General features: G+C 41.6%; 1 protein-coding gene across 9 annotated transcripts in view; it reads right to left on the minus strand.

Moving 5' to 3' along the window:
- Tmcc1 (transmembrane and coiled-coil domain family 1) overlaps nt 1–21,250 on the minus strand; it is a 166,280-nt gene extending 145,030 nt beyond the window's left edge. For 4 of the 9 annotated variants that reach the window (XR_003300269.2, XR_003300268.2, XM_026382996.2 and 1 more), the window contains exons 1-2: nt 21,156–21,250; nt 9,993–10,239 (exon numbers count right to left, since the gene is read on the minus strand). The gene's annotated coding sequence lies outside the window, so the exon portion shown is untranslated. Of the gene's footprint in view, nt 1–9,992; nt 10,243–20,161; nt 20,181–21,155 lie in introns of those variants that run through there. The other 5 variants (XM_026382997.2, XM_077793428.1, XM_026382995.2 and 2 more) reach the window with 4 other exon arrangements.
- Nucleotides 21,251–21,808: the final 558 nt, after the last annotated feature.

Genomic DNA, 21,808 nt, shown 5'->3' on the forward strand with positions numbered 1-21,808 from the left:
GGCTTTCCTAAATTTTCTATAACAAATATATTATTACTTTACTTATTTAATTTTGGTTTTTTAGCACAGTACTGGGGATTGAACCCAGGGGCACCCTACAACTGAGCTACATCTCCAGCCCTTAATGTTTTTTGAGACAGGGTCTAAGTTGCCCAGGCTCAACTTGAACTTTCGATCCTTCTCCCAAGTAGGCCAGCAATAACATGTTACTACTTTTATATCAAAAAGAAAATAAATCACTTTTTAAAAACTTTAATCTATTGAACTAGGAATGTGTAGACTATCTAGAATTCAAACAGTTTTTCCAACCACCTATATGTAGTCATGTAAGCAAGGTGCTGGATTCAATCCTTAGCACCACAAAAATTAAGAAATAAAATAAAGGTACTGTGTCCAACTACAAAAAAGAATTAAAAGAAAAAGATAATTAGGAAAACCTAATTTAATAAAAAGAATCTGAATAAACATTTCTCAAAAAATATGCAAATGGCCAATATAATCTTTTAAAAACTGCTCATCTGCTAGTCTTTAGGGAAATGCAAATGAAAACCACACCCATTTCACATCCACTAGAATAGTTAAGTCAAAATATAACAAAGGTAAAGGTACAGTGGCCCAAGCACTTTGGCAGTCTGGCAGATGCTCACAATGCTCAACAAGAGGCACCCTAAGACTCGGCAATTCCACTGCCGGAGACATGTGTGTGCCTGGAAACTTGGACATACGTGTTCACAGCAGCATTATTCCTAACAACCAAAAAGTGGAATCAAACTAAATGTAGATCAACTGATAAATGTATAGACAAAATGTGGCATATGCACAGAATGTAATATTATTTGGCAACAACTACAAAAAAAAAAATTCTGATGCATGCTACAAAATGGATAAACCTTAAAAATATGCAAATTGAAAAAAGCCAATAACAGAAGACTTCACAATGCATGATTCTGATTATATGATGTATCCAGAGCAGGCAAATCCCAGAAAAAGAAAAAAGAGATTAGTGTTTATTCAAGAATAGGGTGAGAGAAAATTGGAAATGACTATTCAATGCATACAGAGTTTCTTTTAGGATTGATGAAAATATACTGAAATTAGATATTAGCTAAAATGCTGTGTTCTTGTTTATAAAAGATGAGTTTATTTTCACCCAGAACTAACTGTGAATGCAAAAGAAGTTCTCAAGTTCATGCTCCTTCTAAAAACTATTACAGTGCCACCTTGGGCTTCCTTCTATAGTTTTGCTAAAGTATCCTGCAGTGCTATACATTTCTGTTATTCTTGCACTTCTTAAAATAAGCATATATTATGTTTATAACTAGGTGCAATAAGGCTGGCTACCCCAGTACCCAACAGGGGTGGAAATAAAGGAAGAAAGCTCAGACTATAAACTCTACAAGGAAATAATGTGTTATTTTTCACTACATCCCTAGTATCCTGTACAGTGCCTCATAAATAAAGGGGGCTCAACAGATGAGTCAGAATAAAACAAAGTAAATGTGTGAACAAAGAAACATTCTAAAGTCTCAGAAAAAATATCTGAGAAGTTCAAAAAAAGAGGAAGAAATCAAAGATGATTCCAAATTTTGTGTCCTGGTTAAGTGAATGATGAGGCATTGAAGAAGATAAGCAAAACCTGAGGAGGCAGAAGTACATGGGAATGCAGAGATGGGAGATAAAACAGAGAGAGAAAGGGAGGGAGAGAGAGAAAGGGAGAGAGGGAGAGGGGAGAGAGCTATCCAGCAGGCAGTAGGATGGTAGGCAAAGATGCAGATTTGGGAGTCAGCCATACAAAGCTTATATAAGAGATCACAGCTACCACACACCACATTTTAAGGACACTCACTGCTCTTAATCAACAGCAGAATAGGAGATGCAGATCAAATTGGAATGCACTCACTATTCTGGATGACTTCACATCCTAGCCTGACCTTTACCCCACCGATTTCTAAATTTAGATTATGAAATAAATACACTCTATGCTTCAGAGTCTTCCGCCTTTCATCTGCTTCCTAATGGTACACCGAGGCCACAGCTGTATTCTGTAGTTTCACTATTTGCTACAGACAGAATTCTTGGCTCCCACATACAGGAAAGACAGAAATTCAATACATTAGCATTATCTGCCATAAAGACATAAAGTGCACATACTGGTTTTATTGACTATGAACTGGCAAATTATCATAAAGTAGTTTGTCACATGCTGATTTTTTTTTAAAGTTCCAGTTTGAAACTTGAAAGACTTTTGAAAAAACAGATGTCTTAAGAGAGCAATCATTTCCTTTTCTGGAGTTTTCTGCTTCTGTTTTGAAGTGGGCTATGGCCGTATTGCTGAGGCTGGGCTTGAACTCCTGGACTACAGGACCCCTCACCTAGCTGGGACTGCAGGTGTGCACCTCCACACCTAACTGAGACAGCAATTTTTCTTCACAGCATTTTTACTAATGTATATTCTCAGCATATGACATAACTTTTTTATATATTTCTTTCACACAATTTCAGGATTAGAACATCTTGACACTTCCACCGTCCTCACCTGCATAAGCCCACCTATGAATTAAAAAAAAAAAAAAATCAAAGAATGAGAAAAACCATTCTATAAGAAAGAAAGAAAGCTAGCCTTCCTCATATCCTTTGTTTCAACTCTCCTTCTCAGTTCAGATCTTAAACTGACCTTACTCAGTATCCTCAAAAGGTCAAGGATGAGTTAGGCTCATTTTGTAGATGCAGAAACACATGGTGTAAGATTAGTCTGTCTCCGTGCTGTCGTTCATGCTGTTTTTCATATGAACGATGTCATCCTTTTTCTCCAACCTATGTTTGAACAGATGTAAATACAGGCCACAGATCAACACCTCTCTAACCACCTCAGTATCCACCTGGTCTCCTTTTTTGCATTTCCATCATACAAACCATGTGGCCTCTAGTGGTTATTCTTGATGGTTTCCTCTTTCCTTGCTGGAATGTAAGGTTCTTGAAGACTAGTGACACGTCAAATCCCAACTTCCTACCAATACTGAGCAGGGTTGGCATTCAGTAAATACTCCCTCAATGGCAGGTCTAACCCTCCTTTGCCTCCACACCACAGCTGGGCTCAGGAAACAATACCTCAAAATATGCAGTTTTCAACTGGGTGTGGTGGCACATGCCTGTAATCCCAGAGGCAAGGTCAAAGCCAGCCTGAGCAACTTGGCGAGACCCAATCTCAAAATTTAAAAAAGTTAAGGAAGTGGCTCAGGGGTTAACAGCCCCTGGGTTCAATCCCTAGTACTGAGAGAGAGAGAGAGACAGAGACAGAGAGAGAGAGAGAGAGAGAGAGAGAATATGCATGCTGCACACACACTGCTTCAGACTTCATGCTGAGACCACCAGCAGAAAAACAAAAAAGCAGGGGTAGGCTTTCTCTGGAGGTCTACTTAAAAACTGGATCCACCAAAGAACACAATTGCCTCCAGTCTTCTTACTGAAATGTCACTGAGCAAGGAAGGTTAAAGTCAGACCACAGAGGAGGAGACTAAAATTCAAACACCACACCTACAGCCCAGAGGAACTTGATCCCAAGTCACAGTCTGTCCTGCAGGTTCATTCTGTATCCAAAAACCATGATCTACCCTCTAAAATAGCACAGCTACCTCTCTTCTATGAAGATGAGGGTACCCATCAGCCTCCCCCGTCAGCTATCTATCCCTTTATTTGGTGGCTCCTCTGCACTCTGCACGTGCACGCTGTTCACTGGTTAATCTGCCTACTGTCCATTTGTTTCAGGAGACTCAACTGAGCCTTCAGGAGGAGGAACTTTAACTGCTCTCCACGATTCCAGAAAAAAAAAAGTTTAGTATGCAGCTTTCACTGAACTGGCGGATATGAGACCTAGAAGAATGTTAACAATGAGACTGTCAACAGTGACATCAATTTTAAGTCTAAAGGCATTAAATAATCTGGGGAGGGGGTCCTCTCCTCCTCTTTTTAATGGTTGTCTCTTTTTAGGGTGCAGCAAAGAAAATCCTAACTACCAAAACATGGAGGAAAAGTTATTTCTGCAAGGTGGAAACAAAACAACTGTATTTCAGAATATTTGAGAGAGCATGCTAATTCTCTAAGTAATAGAGAAAAAAATCAAGCAAATGTGAAATAAAACCAGATTCAACATTGGACAATCATAATGCTATACTTCTTCAGAATACTTACAATCACTGTCAAATATGAAATGTAAAAACATAGGAAAATACATGAAAAATGTGAAAAGTTTTGCTCAACTGGCCAGATTTTTCTAAACCTGTCGTAAGAAAAGCTTTTTTCAAATAATAGTCTTTTTCATGGCCATGAACCATCTGCACAGGGTACTATTTAAGCGTATAAATGATTAGGGGAAAAAATCCAGCCTCTGAAGCTTCCACTCTCTCCTGTCTGGGCAGGTGCTAAGAAATCTACTTGTTTTCTAAATATCTGGCCTGAAACTGGTACAGATAGAAAATGTAAAGCTATTCTTCAAGAGCAAATAAAGAACAAAGAGCTAAGCTAATAACAGGCCACACAGGGTAAGTAATTTCACAACACTTCCCAAGTCAACCTATCTGATGATGACTCTGCACTTGCTTGTTTTCAACAGAGTGACTTAAAGGCCACAGGAAAGGCACATTTTTAAAAATAAGAATAAGAATGATCTGAGTCACTGAATCAGAGTAAAACAGGATTCCAGTGATTTTCGAAATAAGAAATGGATTTCCATTGGGTCACACAGGTAGACCATACAAAGACTAGAGGAGACACTTGAAACTCTTAGCAGAGCAAAATGTTTATTGAATGCCTAATAAGTGCCAAGAACTCTGCTAGGTACTAGGTGAGACTAGAGCTTGCTCTTGTACACTGGATATTTTAAAACATTTAAAGCCAGGGAGTGTAGCACATGCCTCTAATCCTATTACTCAGGAGGATCATCACAAGTTCCAGGACAGCCTGGGCATCACAACAAGACCCTGTCTCAAATATTAAAAGGGCTGGGGGGGCTGGGGTTGGAGCTCGTTGGTAAAGTGTTTGCCTAACGTGTGTGAGGCACTGGGTTCCACCTCAGCACCATATATAAATAAATAAAATAAAGGTCCATTGACAACTAAAAAAAATATTAAAAAGTGGGGGCGCGGGGGGTGTAGATACAGCCTACTGATACAGCACCTCCCTAGCATACACAAGGCCCTGGGATTGATTCCCAGTAAAACACACACATTCACAGATTAAAATATTAATTTAAGGCTTACATTCTAAGGAAACTCCTGTATTTGAACAAGACAATGTACATCTCTCTCACTTAGCATATTAAAACAGGCAGATGGAGGAAGAGGGACCTGTACCAGCAGGAAAGACTTTAGAAATTCCAAAGAATTCATCTGTCTCCTCTTTTGACTATGGAAATTCACATACTGTTTACCATGAAAGAGATTAAGAGCCAGGCATGGTGGTTCTCGCCTGTAATCCCAGCTGAAGGCCCTAGGTTCAATCCCTAGTATCACAGAAAAGAATAGATTAAGACCATCAAAAGGGATTTCAACCCAAATTTCATGACCCAATAGTTTAAGAAAAATGAGCCTCGTTCCTGTCAGAAAAGTGATCTGTTTTTATCACATCACACTGCAGAATCAGCTCCGTCACAGGATTAGAGTACAGCCATCTGAGGACAAGTCTAAGCAAAAAGAAACAATACTGGATACTGGAATTTGATAAAGACTCCTCAAGAACACGGCATTTAGCTGTTTCACTGACACCTTTCTTCTAAGGATCTCAGAGACAAATGTTATTTACATTACCAACAATCCAAGCAGTAGTGCCATGACCAAATAAAGGGACCTATCAATGGCCTACAGAAATTCAACACTGAAGTTCTCCCCCAGCCCTCTGGCCTAAAAGCAAGATCCAGTTTTAAGTAATAGTAGTGTGGTTTAAGAAAAATTTGGTTTTCCCCCTTGGGTTCCTGGCACACAGCTCCTAAAAACCCTTGGTATTTCATCAGTGATAGAACCACCTTGTTATTCAGGTTCCTTTTGACCACACTGAGTTCACACTAATGAGGTGACTCTAGGTGGACCTCCAGATAGCTTCAGAACGGGGGGGTGGGTGCCAGGAGAGCTAACCTGAGACTGGACAGTTGTCCTGAAACCTTTAACCCCTGGAGAAAGGAGAGGAGCTGGAGACGACTGATGATGGGGTCTGAGAGCTTCTGGGCTGGGGAACACAAGGGTGGGGGACACATAGAAGCGCTGCATCCCACCCCACGCCCTGCCGGGCTCCCTTTTCCTGAGTTATACCCTTGATAGTAAATCAGTAAACGTAAGCAAAGTGTTTCCCAGAGTTCTAGGAGTCCTCCTAGTCGATTATGAACCTCAGGGAAAGTATGGGAACCCCTGAATCTGCAACCAAGGTGGACAGAAGTGTGGGTGGCCAGGGACTAGTTACTGGCATCTAAAGTTTGTGGGACTCAGCCCTTTAACGTGTGAGATCTGAGACCAACTACAGGCAGACAGTGTCAGAACTAAATGGAATTGCTGGACACCTGGCAGGGTGCTGGAGAGCTGAAGAACTGGTCATGGTGCAGAAGAAACACACAAGCAGCAACTTCTAGTTTATGTTTATAAAGCTCAAAGACACAGCAGATTTGCTGATATAACCAACCTCCCAGCTTACCTTGCTGCAATGTATAAACAGAAAAAGAGAAAAATGTAAGCAATGCTGTCCGAATACTTGCTACCAAAAAGAATTGGCATTAATTTTATGTCGTCTACGTGCCAGGCATTAAGTTAGCATAAATTATATGGAGTGTACAAAACCCTGGGACGTAGATATTGTCCCCAAGAGCACAAGGGAAAATTAAATCTCATAAATTTCCCACTGCACACAGCAAACAGCAGTAACTGGAAACTAAATCTAGTTGTTTTTCTTTTTTTTTCTTTTTTTGTGGTGCTGGGGATTGAACCCAAGGCCTTGTGCGTGTGAGGCAAGCGCTCTACTAACTGAGCTCTATCCCCAGCCCCTAAACCTAGTTCTAATACACAAATCCCTGCCACCTTCCACTATTTTTCTTTTTTAAACAGTCCTGGGGATTGAACCCGGTGTATCATTAAGCTACAACCCCAGCCCTTTTCATTTTTAATTTTGAGACAGTTCTCCCCAAGTAGCCCAGACTCCCTTGAATTTCCTGCCTCTGCCTCCCCAGTAGCTGGGATTACAGGTGTGCACCACATACCTGGCTTTCCACCTTCTACATGATACTCTGTATTATGTAGTGTAAAATTATAAACTCTAACATTCTTTGAAGAGAACATGTCCCCGGTACATCTTTAAGAGTCTTGAAAGACGGTCTCTAACTCTGCACATGACCTGTGGTGGTGTCCTCAGGCTACTTTTACTTCCTTTCAAAATTTCTTTTGTGGTTAAACGTGCATGATGTAAAATCTATTATCTGAACCATTGCTAAGTTTAAAGTGCAGTCCGGTCAAGTCCACTCATAATGTTGTGCAGCCATCGGCCATCGTTACCATTCATTTCCAGAAAGACCTCTTCCCTCCAAACCTGTTTTTCTTTCAGTCTTTCCCATCTCAACAAGTAGCAACTACATACTCCAAGATCTGCCCCAACTCCACTTTCTTTCACAGTACCTATTCAATCTACCCTCGAAACCTGTTGACTACACTTGAAAACTATCAACTCAGACTGTGTTGTTACCAGTCACTGATACCTTCTAGTGCAACATACAGTCTTTTTTTTTTTGGGGGGGGGGGGACGGGGGAAGACTAAGGATTAAACAAGGGGCACTTTAACTACTGAGCCCCATTCCCAGCCCTATTTTGTATTTTATCTAGAGACAGAGTCTCCCTGAGTTGGTTAGCGCCTCGCTGTTGCTGAGGATGGCTTCGAACTCGCAATCCTCCTTCCTCAGCCTCCTGAGCTGCTGGGATGACAGGCGTGTGCCACTGCGCACTCCCTGGTGCAAACTGTCATTTTTTTCTTTCAATTATAATAACAAACTCCTAAGTGGTCCTCCTGCTTTTGTCTTTGCATCTAACTACCAGTTAGATGACCACCAACACAGCAGTCATAGGCAGGATGATGTCAAAATGGAAATCAGACCATGTCGTCCGACTACCCCAAACCTCCAAAGACTTCCCATTTACTCAGGGTAAAAGCTCAAGTCTCACAAAGCAACAGCAGCCTCAGCAGCACCTGGGAACTTATTGGAAATGCGCTCCCCTTCACCTCAGGCCTACGAAATCAGAATCTGAATTAAATGAGGATCTCCAAGGTAATTCCCGTGCATGCTAAAGTTTACAAGCCTTTCAATATGGCACCATAAAAGAAAGCAGCCACCCTCACCCACCCTAGCCATCCCTCAGCCACATTTCAGCCTCAGGGCCTTGACACTTGCCATTGCCTTCTCCAGAGGGCTCTTTATATCTGTGTGACTCACTCCCTCACCTCTGCTAAGCCTTTACTCAAATGTCATCTGTGAGGCCTGTGCCACCTATAGTCACTTGATTCCCTCCACAGAACCTTTTCCTGCTCTTACTTTTCTCACTAGACCTTGTCATCATAAATTTTAAAACTGCCAGGGATGGTGGCAGTTTTTAATCCCAATGACTCAGGAGGCTGAGACAGAAAGATCACAAGTTCAAGGCCAGCATAAGCAATTTAGCAGGACTCAAAACAAATGTTTCCGGTTGGGGCTGGGGCTGGGGCTCAGTGGTAGAGCGCCTGCCTCGCCTGGGTTAGATCCTCAGCACCAGTAAAAACAAATAAAGACATTTTTTAAAAAGTTTACAAGCTGCATTGTTACATTTAATCTTTACCTTATTTACTCTATGTCCCCATATAACATAGTAAGCTCTACAGAAGCAAAGAATTTTGTTAGTACCCAGAACACAATGACCATTCAACAGTTGTCAAATACACAAAATAATAAACAAATGAGTTTCCTCTTCAAAGCAATGTCTGTTAGACCTTCACAAATGGTTCCTTACTAAGAAGGTGCCTTTTCTTAACATCACATTCAACAAATCCACTGTTCAAACTACAGTACACTTGAGCACCTATTCGGTAAAAACTTAAGCACTAGAAAAACTTCTGTGCACCCATGATTAAGAATGGAGATTTAGCAGTCTGCTTCATGACTGCAGCAGGCTTATACTATCAGAAAGCCGACAGGAAGACAGCTGAGGCTTTGTGTGAAAAGAACAGACAGGCCTACAGCTCCACAATCCAGCAACGATCCTTCCTATTGATGACATTTTCTCACTTGATTCTTTTTTTTTTTAAATATATACAATAACTTTAATTAATTCACTTATTTTTATGTGGTGCTGAGGATCGAACCCAGGGCCTCACCCATGCTAGGCGAGCACTCTACTGCTGAGCCACAACCCCAGCCCTTCACTTGATTTTTAACAACCCTACGAGACACATAAAACAAGTAACAATTTGCCCATTTTAGAGGTTAGAAAACAAATATATAATTGAATTCTCAAAGCATGGCAGTAATAACGTCAAAACTGAAGTCTGAAGACTCTCAATTTTTAGTTCACAATGGACATTATCACACTTCTTCATGCAAATTATGCAAATGAAACTGAACCAAACCATAAAATCATATATCCTTCTATTATGCTGTAGATACGACTTTTGCCCAAGCCATTGAGGTTTATGCAGAATGAGAATAAAGTTCATCAAAGTCAGAATCTCAACATAAGGAATTAAGATTCAAACTGCTTCCTGTTACTTCTAAGTCTAATCCAGTGTTGAATAACATTCAGCAAGAATGTTAAGAAATGAGTTAATATAGCGTATATGGTCAAAAAGTTCTTGTTTAGCTATAGAAAAAAAAATGAAAATGGGAGAAAGGAAATTGTCACAGTGACTGAAAGAGAGGAAGGTGTCATGGCTGGGTCATTATTTTGTAATTCTGTCAGTGCCTCACTGATGTGATTTTTGCAGAAAAAAAAAAGACATACCTCCTCAAAATCCCAGCAATATCTTTCCTTTCTTTGCATAGATGAGGATGAACAGTTGTCATCAAAAATGTTTCCCAAAAAAGTTCTTTTTAAAAAAGACATAGAAATAGAAGATCCATACAAAAAGAGATCCAATCTGGGAGGATGGACTGTCTTCTAAATCTTGTGACCAAGAGCAGCTGTTCACCAAGTGTCAACATCTGAAGGAAGTACTAACTGTGGGTGTGTCTTCTCCAGAGGGGAACACCTGCTGGGACAGAGGGGCAAGAGAAGGAGAAAGAAATTCTACTGAATGCAAAATGACTGGCTGATAAACAATTACCAATTTTCAGGTTGCAAAATTTTTCAACTTAATATTAGCCAACATTAAAAGATCACAGTGGCAATACAAAGAGCCAAGTCAGCTGGCACTGGGGGAGGGGGGGGTTATCAATGACAGCAACAACCAAAGGAATATTTCAGAAGGTAATCCAACTCTCTGGTTACTAACAAATAAGCACGATGGTAAATAAAATATGAAAATCTGTTTCATGTTTTTTATAGCAAGATGATAGTTGTATCCCACAAACAAACAAGCATAGGTACATGTAGGTAGTCTGCCAAGCAGACCAAGCATTCTGGTACTTTAAAAATAAACAGTGAACAAATACTAATGGGAATGACTATGTCAGCAGAAAATGTAGCCTAATCATGCCAATAAATACATATGTAGGTTTGGCAGAGAAACAACGTGGAAACTGAGGGACATCAAAGATAATTTAACACACAGAGTGGTTTTGGGCACCTTTATTGGAGATCGTATAGAACTAGAAATCTGTTCTATTTTGGCAACAAATTCCGTTAATTTCTTGATATCTACCACATCACTGCACTTCTAGAAAACTCCAGATTGCAGAATATGCCTAGTAGGCTGAAGTTAAATACAGTGCATGGGGTTAAAGCAGAAGAGAAGTGAATGTAAAGACACAGCAAGAGACACTAAGCAAAATGAAACTGAGAAAACCACAGGACAGGAGAAAAAGAGCAGAGCACCCTTGAGCTATGGGATGATCTCCAGCAGGAGATGTATAACTGGAATGAGAGAAATAATAACCAAAGATTTTCCAAATTTGATGAAAACTGTAAGATCACAGATTCAAAAAGCTCAATACACACCAATGTCAAAACAAAACATGTGCATAGAGAGCTAAAACTCCACCAAAGCACATGAAAATCAAATTACTTAAAATCAGAGACAAGGAAAAATCTTAAAAGGAGCCAGAAGAAAATGGAATGGGAGAAATTATTTCAAAATCGTATATGTAAAAAGTGATTTATATCCAAAGAACCCTTAAAACTCAACAATGACAACAAAAAGCAAACAATTTGACTCAAAAACAGAAAAACAGGCTGGATGTTAATCAGTGGGAGAGTAAGAATCTAGCACGTGTGAGGCCTGGGGTTCAATTGCCATCACTGAAACACACACACACACACACACACACACAGGACCTGAACTGACATTTCTAACACAGAAGATACAAGAATGGCCAATAAATACATAAAAAGATGCTCAAAACCTCCAACAGAGAAATGCAAATCAGAATTATAATGCAAATCAAAACCACCTCATATCAATTAGGATGGTTACTATAAAAAATATAAATATATGTGTACTGGTGAGGATGTGAAGAAACCGGAACCCTTGTGAACTATTGGTGGGAAGGTACAATGGTAAAATCTCTGTGGGAAACTATACTGCAGTTTCTCAAAAAAAAAAAAAAATTGAATGTAATTCAATCCCCAGCATCAAAACAGAAAAAGAGAATATACATGTATGCACATGCGTGCACACATAAAAAGAATTATTACATGATCCAACAATTCCACTCTGGTTACATACCCAAAGACTGAAAGCAGGGTCTTTAAGAGATACTTGCATACTCGTGTTCATAGAAGCATTACTCCTAACAGCTAAAATAAGGAAGCAACCCAAGCATTCATCCTGAATGAATGGATATGAATGGATAAGCAAATGTATATGTGGAATATACATATATGTATATGTGGAATATATATAATGGAATATTGTTCAGTCTTAAAAGGAAAAAAATTTTTATACATGCCACAACATGAATGAACCCTGAGTACATTATGTACATTATTTTGTCACAAACACTGTCTGATTCCTCTTATATGAAGTACTTAGAGTAGTCACATTCACAGGTAGGTGCCAGGAGCTGAGAGATGGGAATTGGGCTATTAGAGTTTATTAGGTACCAAGTTTTAACTCTGCAAGATGAAAGAGTTCTGGGAGTGGATATAAGAATGGCTACAACATTAAGAGTGTACTTCATGCCAATGAACTGTATGCTTGAAAATGGTTAATATAACAGATTTTACATCATGTGCATTTAACTACAAAAAAAAATCTTTGAAAGGAAAATAAAAGTAGCCCAAGGAAAACAATCACACATCATGAACACAGGAAGAAACAGTAAATCCAGTGACGGCAGACTTCTCAGAAACCATGAAGAGCAGATGCAGATCAACACCGTTAAAGTACTAAAAGAATAAATCTATCAACCTAGAATTCTATACCCAATGAACATAGTGCCTACAAATGAAGGCAAATTAAACACGTCTTCAGAAATGCAAGCTAAAAGGATTCATCACCAGCAAACCTGCATTACAAGAAGTCCTCTGGGCTGGGGTTGTGGCTCAGTGGTAGAGTACTCGCCTAGAACATGTGAGGCACTGGGTTCAATCTTGAGCACCACATAAAAATAAATAAATAACATAAAGGTATTGTGTCCATAAAAAAAAAAATAATATCCCACAGAAACCTGAAACTACACAAAAGAATGAAGAGTCCTGGAAATGATAAACAAATACACACACACACACACACACACACACACACTGACGGGGATTTTTATTATAATGAGACATTATTACAAAAAATAGCACTATGAAGAATTTTCACAAACCAACTGCGGTGAAGCACACTTGTAATCCCAGCAACTCAGGAGGCTGAGGCAGGAGGATCACAAGCCTGGGCAATTTAGCAAGGCCCTGTCTCAAAATAAAATAAAAAGGGCTACAGATCTGGGTCAGTGGTAGTTCAATTCCAAGTACTGCAAAAAGAAAAAAAATTACAATAAACTATCTGCCAATATGCCCATCTTCCAAAATTTAAAATATTGTGATTAACGGAACTCATTTACCATCACACTTTGCTATAAATTAGAATCAATATCATTCCTTTTTTAGAAGGAGGAGCTCTATGAGCTGGGGATGTCACTCAGTGCTCTAGCACTTGCCCAGCATGCTCAAGGGCCTGGGCTCAATTGCTGCAGCACCTTAAAAAAAAAAAAAAAAAAAGCTCTAAGGTACAAGCTAGCTACTTGTCTGAATAGAGTCTGTCTTTTGAAGAAATAAAATTAAAACTAAAATCTTCTTTAGCCATCCCCACATTCTATTACACAGGCACTGGTCTGACACGCCTCTGAAGGGACTGCCTACAGAACTGGGCATGATGACACATGCCTGTGATCCCAGCTACTGGGGAAACTGAGGCAGGAGGATCTTGGGTTGGAGGCCTGCCTGGGAAATAAAGTGAGACCCTCATCTAAAAAAAGATAAAAAAAGAAAAAGAAAAAGAAAAGAAAAAAACTAAAGGGGTTGCCTACAGAGAAATTCCTTTAGAGCAGGTGTGGTGGTGGTCAATATATAATCTACCTAGTTTTCAGTGTCTCCAGGGAACCCGGAAGTCACTTAGAAATGAGTTACAAGGATAGCAAAGAATGTGCCCTGTTTTGAAGTCTGAAAAACAACATTAAGTTTCAATGAATGGGTCAGGATGCCCCAAACTGGCAAGAGGAGAAAACTTTTGCCAAGTCTTCCTGAAGAAAATGAATTTGTCAAAGCAAAAGCTTCAAAATGAAGCTTCAGGGTCAGAGGCTGAAATAGGAAAAGAAAAACAACAATATTTGACACTACTCTATGATAGTTCAAACCCCAGGGGAAATGTGGTGAGAATAAAATCACTGCAATACAATATCCCTGATGCCAAACAGATTACAGGATGGGAATCCTGCCTACTATCCCTCTGAATACATAATGGGAAATACAATTCCTACAGTGAGATTCCTTAAGACCATTAACCACCTTTTTTTTTCTTTTCTTTTCTTTTTCGTCCTGGTACTGGAGACTGAACTCAGGAACTTTACCACTTAGATTTTGAGACAGGGTTTCTGTATGTGCTGGTTGGGCTGGGGCTGGGGCACAGTGGTAGAGCACTTACCTAGCATGTGTGAGGCACTGGGTTCGATTCTCAGCATCACATATAAATAAAGTCCACTGACAACTAAAAAAAAAATTAAAAAAAAAAAAAAAAAGCCTGCTCTAGTTGGCAACTCAAACTTATGATCCTCCTGCGGTAGCCTGAGTAGCTGGGATCACAGGCATGTGCCACCACACCCAGCTTCACCAGTAGATCTTATTTACAATTTCTTGTGAGAGATCATTTGCTATTTTCAGAGAGAAAACTGAGTGATACGTAATTCAGGATGTTTCTGTGACAGAATTCCAGAGGAAGTCTACCTACTGTTACCTCATCTGAACCAAAATTCTCCATTCTATAAAATGGGAGTCAAGACAACAAGAAAACTACGTGAATTCAGTATTCACTGAATACCATGTCAGGGAGAAGTAGCAATCTTCCAGTATTTTACCCCAAGTCAAAACACTGGGTAACATTCCACTTTATAAGACAACAAATTTATCCTAAGAAATACACAGGTTACATGTGCAGGAGAATGCACAGCATATGTTCAAACAAAAAAGTACACAACAATGTTCAGGGCAGGTTTTGTTTTGTTTTGTTTTGTTTAAGGTACTAGGAATTGAACCCAGGGGCAATTTACCACTGAATTACATTCCTAGACCTTTATTTTGACATAGGAATAGGGCCTTCAACCTGTGATCCTCCTGCCTCAGCCTCCTGAGTCCTGGGATGACAGGCATGGCCACCATACTCAGCTCCAAATGTTAGTATTTGTATTTCCCACTACTTGAAAAATTGCTTTGCTAGTGTAAAAAAGAAAGAAGGAAGGAAGGAAAACACTTAAAATTTTTAACATAGTTATTCTAGAAAAGGCAAAACTATAGAGATAATAAACAGATCAGCGAGTGGCTGCCAACAGCTGTTGTGGGAGAAGCAAACAGGTGTGACACAAATCTTTTCAGTGCTGTGAAACTACTCTATAATGGTGAATGCGAGCTACTGAAAGGCTATCAAAAGTTACAGAACTTGACAGCACAAAGAGTAAACCTAAATGAATGCAAATCCTTAAGGAATTAGAAAGTATGGGCATCTCAGTATGGAGTACAGAACCGGACAGAAGCATCTCAGTCAGTCAGGCATGATGATGCAGGCCATCCAGCAACTCTGAAGCCTGGGACAGCAGGATGGCAAGTTCCAGGCCAGCCCGGGCAACTTAACCAGACTCCATCTCAAAATAAAAAGGGCTGAGGATGTAGTCCAGAGGTAGAGTGCCCCTGGATTTAATTCTCAGTACCACCACCACACACATACACACACATACACACACTCAAAATCTTTCACAACTACATGACACAGACTCAGGAAGGGGCAAGAAGAACAAGTGCTGACCTAAGAAGGCTGGAGGCGCTGGGGCTCAGCAGTAGCACACTTGCCTGGTATGTGTGAGGCACTGGGTTCAATTCTCAGCACTGCGTAAAAATTAATAAAGTAAAGGTCCATCAACAACTTAAAAAGGAAAGGAAGGCTGAAAATGAGCAGTGTCTGTGAGGCCAAAGACAAAAGGAACGATCCACGAGCACTGTATCATTCTAGCTGAGAAAGTCGTGTCCCACAGGTGTACAGACTCCACTGTAGGCGAACAACGGAATTGAAGAATCAAGTCAGTGGATGGACAGTGCGAGCCAGGCTTCTCACTGTGAATCCAGAGGTGAATTATCCACGTGGCAATTAGAGTTGGAGACATCATGAACTCATGCTTAGCTTCTTAACAATGTAGATAGTAACACACACAAATATCTATAGATATATGAAAATAAAAGGTGAATACGCACACACACTCCTTCATCTGTCCCCTTTAGAGAGCCTAGAAGCAATTACACTCTGGTAGGAACAAGCACACCCAACACCCAGAGCCTGCCTTCTAATACCACTCCCCAATAAAATCAATCAGGACTCCTTGGAGAAATGACTGATTATAGGACTGGAGCAGAGAATATGCAAGATGAACCCGGAAGCATCTTACACTGACAAGAGAGTAACCCAAAACACACACACAATGACTGGGTATGTCACAAAGAAGGGACAAGTGGCCAAAGATAGAACAATCTGAACAACAAAATTTTTGTAGAAGCTAGGGATGGTGGTGCATATCTAGGAGGCTGAGGCAGGAGGATCTTAAATTCAAGGCCAGCCTCAGTAACTTACCAAGACCCTGTCTCAAAATACAAAATAAAAAGAACAGAGGATGTAGTTCAGTGGCAGAGCAATCTGAGTTCAATCTCTAGTACTGGGGGTAAGGAAAGAGGGACCCACGGTGCCAAGGGAAGTCTGGGAAACTTTCACAACCAAGAGGAATTAAAGAAATATGACTGCAAAAATGTAATCTGGATGGGATGGGATCCTAGAATGGAAAAAGGACATTAGGAAAAAACTAGAAATATGAATATAAAGCATGGACTTAGTAATAATGCATCAATATTGGTTCATTGTGATAAATGAACCACATTGATATGTTTTTAAAAAGGGGGAAACTGGGTGCAAGGTAGACAGGAATTCTCACTGGTAATCTTCATAACATTTCTGTAAATCTAACACTGTTCTAAAAACATTTGTTCTTAATGTTTATTTTTTAAAATGAAATACTCATGATGGGCTATATACTTATAATTTCACTTAGTGCACCTAGGACACAAATGATGCTAAAATATGATCTCTGCTTTGCAGTCTCACTGTGAGTAGATAGATACTCATGAAAGATACAGAAATAAGAAAATAGTAAATGAGAAGTATAGTTAAAAGCATATTAGAAACACAGAGGAGGAAAAGAGTTGTGAAGGAAGGTTTCAAGGAAGAAAGAAAACTTGAGTTTGTACCTTAAAATGTACTGCAGGGTACCAAAGTAAAAAAAAAAAAAGATAAACAGGTACACTCCTAAGGACAACCAGAAGGGAGATAAGAAAAAGTTAAAAGAGGTTTAATTTAAAAATTTAGCCCGGAAAAATAAAGCCTTAAATGAGGGACATAATAGCAGTGTTCAAATACTTTAAGGGTCACATGGCTAAAAAATGGTTACATCATATACCCATTTAACTTACAAGCTGACCTCTGGTGAAATGTGCCCACATTCAAGGACAAAGAAAGTGACAGCTGTTCATTATAGCCACAACAGGAAATGCCAATATGGAAAGATAGGAAGCAGGTGGCCAAGTTCTTCTCCACAACTTTTCAAAGGATGGTGCATATGTGAACCCAATAAAGCAAAAATCTAGATTCAAATCCTGCAAACAGGCCTAGCACACTGTATGTGCCACATCCTTTCCTATATATTAGCTTGTTTAAGATTCACAGTACATCTATAAACATTAATGTAGTAAAGGTTTCATGTAAAAAGAGAATTCGATGCTGCATGGAAGCAGGAACATATTAGAATTCTTCTCTATCCCCCACTCTCTGAAGAGCAAATAGTTTGTAGGCCTAGATATCTACGTAACTAATTCCCCTTCTTCCTTCCTTTGGTAGAGTGCAGTGTCTCTCTCTCAGGCTTTAGTGTGCATAAAAACTATACAGGAGCTGGGTGCAGTGGTGCAGGGCTGTAATCCCAGCAACTTGGGAGGCTGAGACAGGAGGATCACAGCTTCAAGGGGAGCCTCAGAAACTCAGTGAGACTCTATGCAACTTCACAAGACTCTTAGTTAAAATAACAAGAATGGGGGATATAGTTCAGTGGGTTCAATCTCTAGTACCAAACAAAACCACAAAAAACAAACAAAACAAAGTAAACGCTTTATACAGTTATAAACACAAAAACACGCACACTATTTGAGCAATTTAAGAAATTTTCAAGTACAATTTTCACCTTAAGTGATTTTTGCCTTGCCCCATGCACTAATTTGAGGACCTAATCCTGGAATGAAGCACCACTCCACTGCAGGTTTACTTGAGACAAGAAAGTCAAATCCTACAAGAAAAATATTCTAACAATTAAGTCTAAAATGAATTTTCTGTCATAAAAGGTGTTCAGAGACTGAAAAATCACAAAGAACATTTTAGGAAAGAAGAACTGGGTGAGAAGATCTCTTTCAAGTCTTGAATTCTAGAAAAGGGTAGAATTTAAAATCCAATAAGAGGCAAGCAACAAAATAAAAGGCAAGAATGACTGTTACGTGGGGGGGAAGCTCAATACTCCGGAACACAGGAACTCATTTCTACAGGTAGAGAAGCTCTTCCATCTTTCAGAGGACCACTCACACCCCTCTGCCTATGAGGCCTCCCTCACTTAGCAACCCTTCCCCACCCCACCCCCAGTCACTCACCAGTCACACAGGCTTATTTAATTTCCTTCATAGCTTCTATCAGGGGTCAGTAAACTTTTTCTATAAAAGGCCAGACTTACATGCAGGCCAAATCAGCTTGTTCCATGTATTTGAATGGCCTGTAAGCTAAGAATAGTTTTACATATTTAAGAGGTTGGGGGAGATTGTTTAAATGAATATTTCATGATGTGAAAATTACATGAAATTCAAATTTTGTTGTCCAAATTTAATTGGAAAATAGGCATGCTAATTTTTCTACTGTCTAGGCTGCCTCTGCACTCAAAGTTGAACAGCTGCAACAGAAGTTGTATGGTCCACCAAGCCTAAAATATTTACTTTTTTGACTTTACAAAAGTACTGGTTGCTGGGTATATTATTATCTGAGGTGGTCTTCTCTATTTGCTTTTCTATTCCTCATTCTCTCAGAGACATAGAATAAAGCACAGTGAGGGCAGAGACCCTTGTCTGTTTTGTTCCCATCCTGAAGCTCGATTCTTAGAAAAAAATTCTGGAACAAAGTAAGGATTCAATAAATATTTGATGAAAAAAATTAATAAATGGCTTATGGACCTGAGAAGTTGAAACTTCTACCAAGCCAAAGGAATAATGTGTCACCACATATTATATGAAGTCTTCAATCATCATAGGTTTTAGGCTGTGAACAAACTCTTAAATAAAATGGGAAATATCCTAGTAGAGAGAGAAATAAAGTAATAATGTTGGTCACTAGCTAGTCCAGGACACTGGGATTCTTCAGGAAATTGTAGACTACAAAGTTGCTCACGAAAGGTCCTCTGAATTAGTGCAAGGTGCCAAACCATTGTCAGCTGACTGGGCTCCTGTTTATCTTAAGATGCAAAAACTTAAGAAATCACATCTCCTAAACATAGTACAGAGCATCAACACCATGCCACATCTTAATAAATGCTCATAATTATAGCAGATCCAGATCACACTTGCTAATGAATTTCTGATATCTAAATTTTTCCTATGCTGCTGATCAGCATCTATTCTGTAAGCAGTTGAAAACTCTTTAGAAAATTAAAAGGTTACCGCCCACAGACCAGAAGCAGCTTTTTAATCTTTCTATACTAGCCAGAGAGTGGGTGTGTGATTTCAAAAAAAAAAAAAAAAAATACAAGCCAACTCTGTTGGTGCAGGACCAGGTACTGTTGAGTTCAAATCCCACCTATAAGCATTGTTTGTTATGTGACACTAGTACAACTACCACCTACTCACAATTTGAGTCTCAATCTTCTGATCTATACAAATGGAGGAAAGAAAAAAATGTACCCACCTCCTGGAGGAATTTTATGTCATTAACATTTTTCACAAGATTCTTTCCTTCAGGCTTTGGGATAATTACTAATCACAGGTCCTTCAAAAAGATAAGGGTTTGGCTTGAGCAATCACTTCCAAAAATTTAAGAGAATGTACCTATTAAAGTCTGTACAAATCCAACTTTTTTTTTTTTTAAAGTAGCCTACTGTTTTTTCAAGACCTGGAATGGTTTAGCTTTTTTTTTTTTTTTAACAGTAAGCTAAAAAAAAAAAAAAAAAAAATCATAAAGACGCTTAGGGCACAGGTACCTCTGAAGAGTAAGTCAGACTTCTAGAATCACTTTGGATGGGAGGCCAGGGTCCACTTCTCTAACAAGTCAGGATGGAAGCAGCCTGCAAGCACAAGCTAGGATCTACCAAGCCTCAGGCAGAATGTGTCACCAAAGCAAAAGAGAATTGGCCAAATGGCTCAAGTGGCCAAATGCCTCTAGAGGAACTTGGCCACAGAACCACATGGGGGATCCTCAGCATCCACGCTGTTCAGGGATGAACCCAACCAGCCCCTGGGCCACCAGCACACACACCTTCCCTTAGGCTGCAGAAGCAGGGATCTGCAAGCCACAGAGGGATCTCTGGCCTTTAGGGGGGGAGGTGGGACTCACTTCTTCGCCCCCTTCCCTCTTTCTAAAAAAGGGGCTCACAAAGGGCACCCTGGGGCCAAACCCAACCAGCCGGGACCCACACCCCACCTCGCACCACCCCGTGCTCCCCAGGACGACGGGCCCCCTCCTCCCCGGGCTCCCTCCTCCCCGACAAAACAAGTTCCAAATCAAAACAAAAGGCACACAACTGGTTTCAGGTGGCAACGGCCTGAGCCCTGGTGGCCAACTTCTGGGGACCCAGGCGACCCACGGCTCAGACCCCCGCCCCCACCGGAGCCGGCTCCCGACCGCTCCGTCCTCGGGCCTCGGCCCCAGTCCTCTCGGCCCCTGCCTCACCTCAGCCCCGGGGCTCAGGAAGGGGGTGCGGTGAGGGGTGGGCGAGGGAGCCCCGGGGTCGACCTGACAGGACACCGAGCCGGGGACCGAAACCAGGCCCAGGGGTCGAGCCCTAGGCCCGGGGCTTCGGCGCGAACCGGGGCGACCGAGGGTCTGAGCGGCGCCAGGCCGCGAGCGGGAGGCCGGGCCCGCAGCGGCGGCGGCGGCGGCACCGGGCCCCGCTCCCGCACCGCACTCTTCCCCCCACACACGGCCGAGGGACCGCCCGTGAGGGGACCGCGGCCGCGACGGGGGCGCTCACTCACCGGCGGGGAGGGGAGGAGCAGCCGGCGTCTCCGCCAGCGCCGTCGCTCGAGCTCAAGCGCCGGCTCCTGCCGCTGCAGCCGCCGCGCCGGGTCCATCCCCCCCAACCACCCCCCTCCCGGCCCTCCCCCCGCGCCGCTGCCGCCGCCGCCGCTGCCGCCTTCACCCCGGCGCGGGAGCGCGAACCGGCGCGAGGGAGCGAGAGCGCGCGCGCCACCGCCACCACCGCCACCGCCCACAACCTCCGCCCCCGGCCGACCGCGCCTGCGCGGAGGCGCGCGCACGCCGCGAGGGGGCGGAGCCGAGGGCTATATAAGCCGACGCCCCACCCACCCTGGTCCGCCCACCCACGCGGTGCCCGGCCGACTCCGCCCGGCGGCCGCAGGTGTGTCGCGGAGCGGTTCCAGGTGAGCGTCTCCCGACCTAAAGCTGCGGGAACCGAGCTCCTGAGGGAGAACCCCATTTCTGGAGAACGACGCCCCTTGAGCAGCGCAGTTTTGCCCGGATTTCTGGGTGACGCTCCGGCTCCCGCGCCTCTGCTCCCTACCTTAGTCGCGAAGGCCTTCCTTCCGCCTAGCGGGCTGCTGGGAAAAGGGCAAAGGCTGTTATTTTACATCAGATATAAGAACTTAACTGCTGAAGAAATCGCAGGCAG

Source organism: Urocitellus parryii, chromosome 16 (genome assembly GCF_045843805.1).
Source record: "Urocitellus parryii isolate mUroPar1 chromosome 16, mUroPar1.hap1, whole genome shotgun sequence".
NCBI classification, from domain to species: domain Eukaryota; kingdom Metazoa; phylum Chordata; class Mammalia; order Rodentia; family Sciuridae; genus Urocitellus; species Urocitellus parryii.